This window comes from Rattus norvegicus, chromosome 17, assembly GCF_036323735.1.
Source record: "Rattus norvegicus strain BN/NHsdMcwi chromosome 17, GRCr8, whole genome shotgun sequence".
NCBI lineage: Eukaryota > Metazoa > Chordata > Mammalia > Rodentia > Muridae > Rattus > Rattus norvegicus.
The window spans coordinates 39,613,430-39,626,427 of NC_086035.1; the positions used below are offsets into that span (position 1 = coordinate 39,613,430).

Sequence of the window (12,998 nt, forward strand, 5' to 3'; positions counted from 1 at the left end):
CTTAAGCTCTTTCTCCTTCCTCTTTTGTGGTATTCCTTCATCTTTAGGAGGAGGAACTTGATGATGACCTCCCACTTAGAGCTGTGTGCATCATGATTCTATGGCATAACCCAGACTTGTGTGCAACTCATAGAATTTGTGGCTAAAATAATATTTATTGGAGCAATAAAATGAATTCAAGAACTCTTTGATTTGTTATTCCATTTGTGACAGTTAATATTGTCAATCTGACAAAATCTGAAACCACTTGGGGGCCAGGATTTTATTGATAAGTTTAACGGAGATTAGAAATGGATGCCACCATTCCCTGGGCTTGGATACTGAGATACACAAAGGAGAAAGCTAGGTAAGTCCTCACTCGGAATGCAGTGTGACCAGTTGCTCCCAGCTCCTGGACCAGGGCTTTTGGGACAAAATGGACTGTGAACCAAAGTAAAGCTCTTATTTTGTTGGAGTATTTTATTATAATAGCAGGAAAAGAAACTGAGAATGATTTCTTTTACTACAGTCTGCTTTCTTTGCTTAAGTAAACTAGAGAGTGTGGTGACAGCAACTTCAATATCAGCAACTACAAGATAGAGGCGGAGGGTACTTTTCAAGCTTGAAGGCAAAACAAGTTACATAGCAAGTAGTAGGCGAGCCTTGGTTTCATAGCAAAGCATGACCTCAAACAGAAACAAAAGCCAAAACAGGTCTCATGGTGTTAGCCTTTAATCCAAACTTCTCTAAACCTGGGGCAATAAGGGGGATTTAAAGAGGGAATACCAGTATGGAGGAGGAGGGGAGGGAAAGGGGGCTTATGGACAGGAAACCAGGAAGGGGAATAACATTTGAAATGTAAGTAAAGAAATATATCTAATAAAATAATTTAAAAAAACACAAAAAAGCTGAGACAGGAAGACCACAAATTTAAGGTCTACCTAGGCTATAAAATAACCTTAAGGCCAGTCTAGGCTATAGAATGAGTCCAAACCTGGCCTGGAAAATTAACTGGACCATTTCTTAAAATATTTTTTAATGTCTGCATATAAAGGCAAGACATGGATTTCTCAGGAATTAAGATCAAATACTGGTTTTACAGAGGACCAGGGTTCAATTCCCAGCACCTATATTGGAGAGCTCACAACTACCAGGAACTCTAGGTCCAGGTGAACTTCTGGCCTCATTGGACACCTGTTCTCATATGCATATTAATGTATACATGCACATGCACACACACACAATTAAAGATACAATGTGTAAGTATTAAAAAATGGATCATCATTTTTTGCATCAAATAATGTATAAAGTCTGTAGTTCAATCCCCAGTATTATACCGAGAGAGAGAGAATGAGAGAGAGAGAGAGAGAGAGAGAGAGAGAGAGAACTGTAAATGTACAATTTTTAAACACATGTAGTGTCAATCTTGGTTAAATGTTATTGTCATATTAATGTGTCCATCTACTAAGGTAGCTAAGCACTCTCTCTCTCCCAAATCATTGTTCATTGTGACTGCTTTCAAAAAATCGGTGACAATTTGTAGCTTCCCTAACTGTATACTTTTATATGCTGCTCAATACAGGGATCATGAATCATTGTCACAAAAAATTAAATCATGGTATTTAAACTCTATTTTTAAAGTCTGCAGAAAGTTGGGTAGAAAACAAGCTGTTAGAGTTCAAAGTGAGCAGTAAACTCTCACACCCCCATAATATGGCACAGTAAGCATATTAACACAATAAGAGAAGAACAACAGAGTTTGAATAAAGGAGGACCCAGGATGGTCTGGCAATGGCTGCTATGGTTTGCTCAGAAAGTGCCTTGGCAGCTTCCACCTTGTGCTGTTTTGAGATATCCAGAGCTTAGTGGAAACTAATTTAATAGGTCTCCGCTGGCGTCAGGAGCTGTCAGCTCACACCTACTCACAAGTGAGAGTATTTCTGACCTTCTCTCTAGAGAGTAAAATGTTTCTTGAATGGCAAAAGGGCACCTATTCTGAAAGAAGCCCTGTCAATTAGAGTCCTCCCCTGACAGTAGGAGGAGAAGCAAAACTCAAGGAGGAGCCTTCCCTTTATCATGAGCAACTGTACCCATATGGTGAGGTCACCTCAGCCAGATGGATAAGAGACTTGGCTCCTCGTTTCATGTGAATTCTTGAGGAGGGAGAGAAAATTGACCAATAGGACCTGAAATGCCAACCTGCTATCAATTCAATACAAATTGCCCTTGAGTTTAGCAATAATGAGAGGACAGAGTAGAACAATCCTGAACAAAAATGCACAAATGGACTTAGTACTCAGCTGTGTCCCATTATCAATTCATTGATAGCTTCTTTCCATTGTTTAAACTGACACAGAAGAAGAGACCTCTGTACTGTTCTATGCTGAATGTCCAAACCTCTTACACAAGAAATGCATCTACATTTCTCTGCAATCCATATTCAAGCCTCTTATACAGGAAAAGCCTCCCTACTTCTCTTCCTACACCCCATCAATATTGGTGAGTACTGGAAAATAGCACTGTATTGTAGAGCACAGTATGCCTTATGTCTACTGTCTTACAGTATCCCCTCTACTACTGAGGGTGTGCTTAAATTCTATGTACTAAGTCTTTGTCCAGCTGGCACCTAAATTTACAGGATCCATTTTTGACCTTACAGCAGCTGTCAGCAAACAGTGTAGGTTCCATATCTGGGCTTGGCTTTCTGAATCATAACACCATTATTCCTTATCTTTAGTACTGTCATTAGTTAAATTGACAATTCTTTATTCATAAAAGGATAGCCACCAGAGGTACCATCAACCAAAGTTATTTCTGTGACTAAATTGCATGATACCCATGAGGCATTCATCTCTAGCACCTACTTCTGATGATTTTTTAACTGGGGGGAGAGGGAAGTCACTACAGAAGAACAGGGAAGAAAGGGAATGGTAGTTTGAATAGAAATGGCCCCTGTCAGATCATCATAGATCCAAATGCTTGGTCATTAGAGTAGTCTTGTTGGAGTTGATATGGCCTTTTTGGAAGAAGTATGTCACTAGTGGTGGGCTTTGGGTTTTCAAATATTCATGCCAGGCCCTATGTCCAATCCCTTTCTGCTGCCTTCAAATCTGAATGTAGAAGTCTCAGCTCCTTCTCCAGCACCATGTCTGCCTACGTGCTGCAATGCTTCTCACCAAGATAATAATGAGCTAAGCCACTGACACTGTGGCCAAGCCCACAATTGAATGTTGTCCTCTATAAGAGTTGCCATGATCGTGGTATCTCTTTGCAGTCATACTACTGAACTAAGAGAAAGGGATAAATAACACTAAGAATATTTGAAAAAGCCTTAAGGGATCATAGTATCTTCTATGTTACATGTAAAAATAAATATGTACACACAAACACAGTACAGTTACTCCACTTGGGCTGACAGTGCTTCTTACAAGAGCTGTGTCTCTCTAACAAAAAGTCCAGTATCGGGCACAAGAAATTTCCCCATAGGTTGTTAATCAGAGAAACTAAACAGACTCTTAAAATAATACAAGTTATTGCTATGGCCCTGCGCTACTTCCCAGAGGTTAAGGGTCAATGCTAAAGACACCATGGACTTTGGATACAGGACTAAGAAGATTAAGAGTTTGATCTGACCTGCAAATCTCTTCCCTAGTTCTCTTAGTACCAGAAGGTGCTCTGTTAGCTGCCAAGGGAGGAAGCAATCAATAGTGGTACTCATGTCTAGGTAACAACCAACAGCAGCCTAATTGAACTTAAGCCTTGATCAAGAGGAAGGAAATCTTGCCCGGTACTGGGAACCTAGCCAACTACAAAGCACTAGTGAGGTCATAGATCCTAGATGGGAACTTATCGCTGCCATTTTACTAAACCAGCACAATCTCCAACAACATTCTAGATACGTTTTCATATACCCATAGATAAATGTGGTTTCGCATCTCATCAACAAACTTTCCCTTTGAAACAGAAACTATTACAGAAAATCATAACCAGTCAAAATGCAGAGAACAATTGAGCACTAGGTGCTCACCCCCTAAGGATGCATGTTCAAGACAACTTTTTCATCTAAGATTCAGAAAACAATCATGCAAAGGGTAGAGAAGATCCAGAGAACCAGAAATTCCTCTGGAAGATTATTGCCTAGAAATTACAGAGAAGCTACACTTGTAATTTGACATTATTGTTGCTGAACAATAATAATACCAACAGACATGCTGAAGTGGAAGGAAGAAAGCTCATGGGCCCTACCGATAAACAAAAAGCTATAGGCTACCAATGACTGCTGAGAACAGGAGAATTAGTCTTTCCCAAGGATAAGCCTCCTCATAAATTATCCAATAACAAGTGGTCAGTCCTTAATGCATCCTGATATCTATTCTGTCTAAAATTAAAAAGTACTCCTTTCTTCTTATGTACAATTAGAATACAATACATATTCTTTACCAATTTAATGGCAAATAAAAACTGATCTCAAATAATTAAGTCACCCAAACAGTTGAATGTCAACAAACTCAACATGTTAAAATATGTCTTGAAGGGTGTTCAATGCTCTGAGCTCTCAGGCTTCAGCTAGCCTCTAACACAGAATGTTCTGCTTATGAGTAACTCATGGATTTTTAAAGACTCTGATTCAAATGTAGGTTTATCAATATAAATGCCACCAGAAAACAGCTTTGAAATTTTAATCTGTTCCTGAAATAAAAGGTTTCCTCAAGGCAGGCCTGGTACATGTTGTGCCTAAATGCCATCTACTTTCATTATACACGGAATTTTCCTGAATGCTAAGTCCTCATTTTTCAAGGAATAAAACACACACACACACACACACACACACACACACACACACACACACACACAAACACACACACACAAAACCAAAAAAACAAACAAACAAACAAACAAAAACACAAAGCGCCATACTGTCTTTCTTCAAAAGAAACTGATTTGAAACTTTATTGGGTCAGCCATGAATTGTCTCTGGCAAGCACACAATGCGAACAATGTTTTTTGTATTTTCTTTTCTTTCTTTTAAGTTTAATAGGGATCCATACAGTTGCACAGCAGATCATTGTGGTTCAGACTTAATAGTGGGACTTCCAATGACTATTGACGAATTAACAAAAAAATTACGAAGAAATACTTTGTGTCACCAATCAAAATCTACAACTAAAAGCTGTATGATCCCCAGTAATTCGGGGTAGAAAGAAGAAGGGAAATATTTCATCCTTTTTTTTTCTCGCATAGTATATTACTACTTTATACTGCTCAAAAATAAGCAACAATATTTAAGGTTTAAATGTCATAGAAAAATAGGCTTTTCCTAACTAGCTTGAACATCAGACTCAAAGCTGAACTCAGTCCTCTCATGTGACTTTGGGAGTTTCCTTAGCTCTGAAATCTAGATGAGTTACTTGTGGCACACAAAGGTCATAATATCTTATGGGTGCTGCGACAGAAAGCCTTGTCTGAGCTGCTTGCCCATGCTTCAACTAATGCTTCATTATGCTGAAAAAAATCCGCCTTTTAAAGATGACTATGACCACAAACCCCCCTCTATCTTACGCTGACAGTCAAATTTATATTCTCCAACATAGTAACCAAGTTATATACATGTCTACTATGCTGTCTCTCTTCTTACAGGCACCCTGTGCCTACACTACTGTGTGCCATCTCTTCTCCCCTGAGTCTCTATGCATAGTTTAGACATTGGATAGCCCTATTCCAACCTGATAAATTTTCACTCCTACACCATTGCTTATGTGACTCTATCATTCACTCCAATTTCACATTTCCATGACATGATATTGAATTAAAGTGATTTGTATCTAATAATTTTTCTTACCAGTAAGAATCTTTTCAAATAAAAAACTCTAAGATACATGCAACTTTAAAACATCTGTTAATTAAAATAAAATGCATAGAAATATGTTTCCATGGTTGCACTGGCCACAGATCAAATACTTAACATGCACACATAGTTAATATATAACATATTGACTTGTAAAAATATGGAGTATTATAAAGCATTCTACTAGATTATTCAGGTTTTGAATGTGATGTTGGGAAATTATTCATGTCTCTTGGGGTCTATGTAGAAATACATAATACAGGTGAAGCTACTCTAGAAGCTTGAATAGTGGCTCCCAAAAAATGCCCCATTTCTATTTCAAAGTGATTGTGGATATGGAATAACTTGGTAGCAGAATCGTTACAGATGTGACTAAGTTAAATTTCTGAATAGATATAATTTTAGATTATAAATGAATCTATATCTCAACAACTAAAATCCTTACATGAGACAAGAGAGGCAAAATTGAGTCAGAAACAAAAGAGAGAACATGTGAAAATGGAGGTAGAAAAGATATAGAGTTAACCTTAAGGTCCATCAGCAGTCTGCCCAGAGGAGGTGTGGCAGATAAGCACACACACACACACACACACACACACACACACACACACACACACACACACACACACACTATGGACTTTTATTTTCTGTCAAACATAGATGAAACTAAATGACATAATGTTAACTAAAATATATCACAAAGACAACAGTCAATGGGCTGAGCTCATTCACGTGTAGAATCATAAAGCTGGATTTTTAGAAGTTGAGAATTAAATGCTAGTTACCAGAGTAAGAAGAGAGCAAAAGGTGGGGGAACAATGGGGGGTCAAGCTTGCTAATTATATTCTAAGGCACCTAAGAGAATTAAGTGTCAGAGAATGCAATGTAACCTTAGCTAGATTGCATTATTTAAAGATGATGACAAGACAAAAAGACTCATGCATGTTCAGTACAGATGTTTTTAAAAACTATCAAACTGTTATTACAAAAATACTCTGCAAGGATATTACACAGACTCAATCTCTATATATTTTATTGCACTTCCAGGGAGCTAAAATAGCCATTCTGAAGTTGTAGAGCCTCACACTGGGTTTACACTTTCACTATCCAATATATGTTATGAACTTATCCACAACCACTACTCCTCAAAAACAAAACAAGAAAATCTATGTCAGATTTACAACTTGAAAATAATTAGCTTTATATATTTTTCTCTTTAGCTGACAAGTTTTTTTGTTTTTGTTGTTTGTTAGGTTTGTTGTTATTGTTGTTGCTGTTGTTGTCGTTGTTCCCAACTGAGGATAGAGAAATGGTTAAGGGGCTAAGAGCGCTCTTACACTCTTCTTCCAGATGACCCAGTTTAAGTTGCCTGTGCCTGTGTCAAGTGGTTCACACCTGCCTGCAACTTGAGCCCTGGGGGATCCAACACCATCCTCTGTCATCTACAGGCATAACTCCTGTATATCCACGTGCGTACACCCACACCCCCCCACACACACACAATCTAACTTTTTTTAGAAAAAAATCTTCAAAACAAAATTTCAATCTAATTTCATGTGATACTAATCACAATGAGCCTATGGCCTCTGAGGCCCACAATAGTTTTTCCTAAGCAAATTATTAGCAACATATGGACCTGGGGAAAATCATCCTACTTCCCCATTCCTGGGGTCCAGTTTTTTCTATGCCATGTGAAAAGTCACATGCCAAAATTCTTTCTGTGTTTTCCTGGGAAAGAACAATTGTCCAGGCTCTGAGAAACGTCATCAGGTGCAACTTTAAACTCCCAGTGCTCTTACTGTGACTGAAGAGGACATTTTAAAGCTACTGAACATGGTCTATTGAGGGTTGCATCTTTCAGGTGGTCTTGTGGTTTGTATGTAAATGTGCCCCATATCTGCATGTGTTTCAGTGCTGGTTCTTTCTTGAAAGGTTGTGTGGCTTTTAAAAGATGGAGACTCATTGAATAGTTCTGGGCACAGCAATTGGTATTTTACAATCCATCACTATGCTCCCTGAGATGCATACAGAGTGACCAGTTGCCTCCTCATGTTCCTGTTGCCATGTATCTCCCATCATGATTGGTTGAATTGATTCTTAAACTGTGGACCAAGCCAACCCTTTCTTAAGTTGCTTTCCTCAGTAATTTTGTCTGGGTCATGAGAAGATTAACCAATACAGAGGAGAAGAGTGTTTTTTCTTTTTCTCTCTGGCTCTCCAGTCTATGAACACTGACTAAGCCTGAGCAGCATCCTAAATGGATGATGTTTAGTTTCGGTGGGCAGTTGTGAGATTCTGAACTCCTTCACCCTTAAAGTAACAGAAGTCAACATGAGTAGTCATGAAGGGTCTGAGACCTGGATTGTACTAAAATTGGTATTTACCTGCTATGGAGCCAGGGAAACCCTACTTTTTGTGCTTGTCTGTCCTTATGCCCTACGTACTAGTTTTCTTTTCTCTGAAATGTAAATTAAAACACATATCATGTAATTAACTTCAGGTAAACTACACAGTAATAAGAAACATGCAGAGCATACAGTAAATACTTGATGTATTGTAAAGGATTATAGTTGCTATTACTATTATTGTTGAAAAATCAAGATATCTTGGTAACTCAGAAAGTAAAGACACCGCCAAGTCTAACCACATGATTTCAATTCACAAGATCCACAAATTAAGTGTCAAGAACTGACTCCTATATTGTGTCCTCTAGCTTCCTCTTATGAACTGTGGCAAGTGCACACACCCTATAAAAAGTAATTTTGAAATGAGACACCCAGCGTAATGGTGATGGGTGACGGTAAAGTTTGTAGAAAATGGGACCATTTTGTCAGGTGCATGAGGCAATGCTGTAAATACTCTGAATGTAGTTTAGTTCCAGATCACACACCTGGAGTTATTCTCACTTCACTGTAAGGACACCAACAGCATATGTCTCCTGAACACAACACAGTGTGCAAGCAAGTCAGACAGATCTCTGCTTCCCTTTCACACAGGAAGAGACTGATACCCAGGAAATTAAAATACAACACAATTACTAAAATCATGAAGACTTTGGGTGTGATTGGGAATATTTGAATCTCAGCTCAACCATCCACCAGTTGTTACTAGGTACTTTCCATCTGTAAGTTGGGAGTGATATTACTGGAGCTACAGACAGAGCTTCATAAGGTGCTAACATGTGTTGGGATTTCTTCACAGTGTTCATCTGTTAGAGGCTCTCAATATATGGCAGTTACTTAAATCACTATATTATTACACCTGATAGGATGTGTTCCAGTTTATAATCTAAGCATCAAAATTTATGCTGCTATGGTGTTCAGAATGTCTTCTTCAACAGATCACATGTGTGGTGATTTTCTTTCTGATGAAAAGAAAATCACCATGGCAACCAGACCATATGAAACTTGCTCACCAACTCTGTATCTAAGGCTCACAAAGCAGATGGTGATTTAAAAAATTTGGGGTCACCTGACCATCAATCTTTCAGAGCATGTTCTGTGCAGAGAAAAGCATCTTCTGTTGTGTGGTCATAGAAGAAGCTGAAATCAGCATCCTTGTAAATTTCTGTCTATCCTTCATCAGGAGCAGAATGCAGAAATTTCACAGGAAGTTACTGTGCAAATAAATGTCAAAAAGAAAGTTAGACCTAGGGGATCCTTCTGGCAATGCCAATGTATACTCTCAGGTAGTTTTTAGACTTGTTTAGAGTCCCATATTTCTCCAATATTTCTTCTCTGTGCTTGGTCTAGCTTGGAAGTTTACCACTTGTAGGAAGTAGCGCCACGGTTCTGCTTTCAGGAAGTTTATTTGTTCCCTTAGGCATAATTAGCAATCCCACAAAGGAAATGTCGGCTCCACAATGCTTCATAAGTCTGTATCTGTGGAAAGCTGGCTGGAAAATAACTACAATTTAAAAGTCACCATATTCAAATGGGTGTGGTTTCCATTCCTAAATCCAGACTGCACCTTCTACCGGAGGTTCAGTGATCTCCATATTCATAAAGAAAGTATAGACCTTATAAGAATGTAAGGTCAGCTTACATATCAATACCAACTGTGCCTCCTGTTTTGGATTAATTATCCTCCCTTTTTTTCTTTAGAGTATTCAAACTAGTTCCTATGATACCATTTTTAATTTGTTACACATGAGGAAATTCATAATCAGGGATTTTATAACCCATTCTAACTTATCCCTGCTTCACAAAAATATTTGTTCCTCTGCAAGTCTCCTTTCAGATCCCTTCCCTGTTCCTGCTTACCCTCAGCTCTGCCTGTGATCTGAACTCACAGGACAACTCCTTTGCCTCCTGGTGGCTCAGCATCCTCTTTCTGCCCTTCATCCTGTATCCTTTCCCTCTGTTCCCTCCAGCATGGACCCTGTGTCCTCTACACAGCCTCTTGTTCACAGCATGCTACTCTGGAAGCTTCAGTTGCTATGCAGCCGGATGAAGGCCACATGCTGGTTTGTTCTCTACTCTAACTGTGTCTTCTCAGTGTTTGCAGATTGTCAGTAATATGCTAATTCACACACTTTAAACCTTTTTCTATTTACCCCTCCTCTTTCTCCATTTTTGTCTCCTTCCTTCTTCCTCTTTTCTTCTCATTAGAGTGCTGATTATTCAGCAAACACAAGTGAAGGATAAAAATAATTAGGACATTTGAGATTATCAATCTAGCTCTGTCACGTGAAGAATGAGGGAAGTAATTCCGAGTCCTTTTAAGGTTATCTCTACATCTCAGACTTTACAGAAAAAAAGAGCTGCTTTATAGGCCTATTCCTTCTATCTTAGTTCGATACCTTCTCAGTTTTGTAATTCTGTGCTTTTTAATATGGTTAATTGATATAACTATAGTGTGCATACTTTTTGTTACTATCTTTTAAACATATGTGACGATTTATTTAACCTTTCACCTGCTGGGGAATGTTTACTACCTCTGTTGCTGTTCTTATTTTTAGTTCTTTTTCTAATGATGTAGGAAACACACAGGTCACAAAACATCACATACAATCCTAAAATCATGAAGAATGTACACATAAGCTGTTGAATATTAGTATGTATATCCTCATATAAATGCATTTTATATTTGCACTTATCGGTGTGACCAGAGGTATGCAATAATATGTATATAAAAATAATATATATGCATTATAATATATATGCATCATATATATAATTTTATTACTATATTTTAGGTAGATGGTACCAGGTTATATAAGGATTCTTTTTCTATAACCTTACATTGTACTTTGAATACACTCTCATAATAGTCCTTTCATCTCTCCATTCTTACATCCCAAAATACAGATTTGGTGGGATTAATATGTGATATATATATATATATATTAATGTGGATATGTATATATGTCATCTAGATGCATGAAGAAGCCAAAGATTGACATCATGTGTCTTATTCTGTGGCTCTCCACCTTATTTTTTTTAGATAGGGTCCTCATTTAACCTGGAGCTCATGAGTTCAGCTAAGCATGATGACTGATAAGCTTCAGGACCTGCCTGTCTCTGCTTCCCAAGTATTTAGCGCACAGAGACACAGTGCATGCAACCCAATTTTATATGGACAATAGGGATGTAAGCACTTATGTTTATTAACTCTATGAAGTCATCTTGCTCGTGTATGTCTGTTTAAAGACAATGGATGCTTATATATTAGTTTCTCAAAAACTTACTTAATACATCAAATCTAGGGATAACCAGTTCAGGCTTATAGATAAAATGTACAGCTAAAATAAGACATACTAGCAAGCTGATGATTTCAGTTCCTGTCACCTATCCAAGCATATGCTCAAATGCTCCCTGACATTGAGAGGTTGAAGACTTAAAAAGTGTCCTTTTGATGGAAGTCTCTCTGTCTCAATACATTGTGAGAATGCCCAAGGGAAAGACAACTAATTGGATATTTCTTTGAATTTACATGTGGCAATTCTAATTTATTAAATTATGTATTGAAGCTTTGAGCAACTAAAGAAAGATGAAATGAAAATAGTCCCAGGCTGTTGTGAATGTGGGAGAAAAGGGCTCTGCCAAGGAATCAGTGTAATGCTAAGCTGGAGGGGCCAAAAAGTGGACATATGAGTACAAACTGAGACAAATTTTCAGAGTCCATCTCTGGAGATAATAATACATAATTTTTAATGGGAAATGCTATATTTCCAGGGCAATGATTCTAGGAGGAGCCTACTTTCTTCTGCTGTCAGAATGAATTTTCTTACAATTCTAGTTCATTCCCAAAAAAGGAAGAAACCATGAACTCAAAGTATCTCTTTGACCAACTTAGAATCAGCCCCAGAATAGTCAAACAACAAAATGCCCAAAGTTAAGTAAATAAACAAATATTACATTTCCATATTTGGAAAGCCCTGTAAAGCAAATGACTTGAGAAATGACATGGGAAAGATAAATAGACTTTGGGAGTAGGAGATTTCCGAGATATTTGATAAAGTATGAAGACAGAGCCACAAAATCTGGATGTTGAGGGAAAAAGGAGAAGGGAGGGGGATGAAGAAGAGGATTAAATTGTTTGTAGCCTTTCCTTTTATGGAGCAGACTGAGACTCTATACCATCCCTTCCATATTCCGGAGATGTTGGTCTGTGTTTATACTTGGGAAAATCATGTCAGTAGCCTATTTAATGCCCTTACATAATCGTTGATTCCAAATTGAGTTCAAATAGCAAAGCTACAAGAAAGGTGTTACGTAAAGGTGAGTGAGGTCAGCTCATCTTCAAAAAACAACAATGGGGGTTGGGGATTTGGCTCAGTGGTAGAGCGCTTGCCTAGGAAGCACAAGGTCCTGGGTTCGATTCCCAGCCCCGAAAAAAAAAAAGAAAAAAAATGAAAAAAAGAAAAAAAAACAATGATTAATCAAGATCAGGCTGCTCTGAGCAATGACTGATTCAAGGTAGACACAGGCCTAAGTATTTACCAATGGGATCTGAGAAAACCATTTCTGAAGAAGCTCCTATAAAAGTTGTCCTTCCCATTTGAAAGGATAAGTGCTAGGAGTCTTTGTGCCTCCACACCTGCCTTTGGACTTCAACATGAGAAGATGCGTTGATTGCTGCTCTGGTATCAAGCTTCTCCTTTGAGAATCTGACGTGGAATAAAGTTTCCTCACTCAGCATAGCTCATATTCCATTTAAAACAACCAAAAAT

The 12,998-nt window shown here is 38.1% G+C and overlaps 1 non-coding gene across 1 annotated transcript; it reads left to right on the plus strand.

Annotated features, from left to right (window-relative positions):
* The first annotated feature begins 12,586 nt into the window (after positions 1 to 12,586).
* Positions 12,587 to 12,661, plus strand: Trnap-agg16 (transfer RNA proline (anticodon AGG) 16). Its single transcript has one exon. It is a non-coding gene; the product is annotated as a tRNA-Pro (tRNA).
* The last annotated feature ends 337 nt before the right edge of the window (positions 12,662 to 12,998 follow it).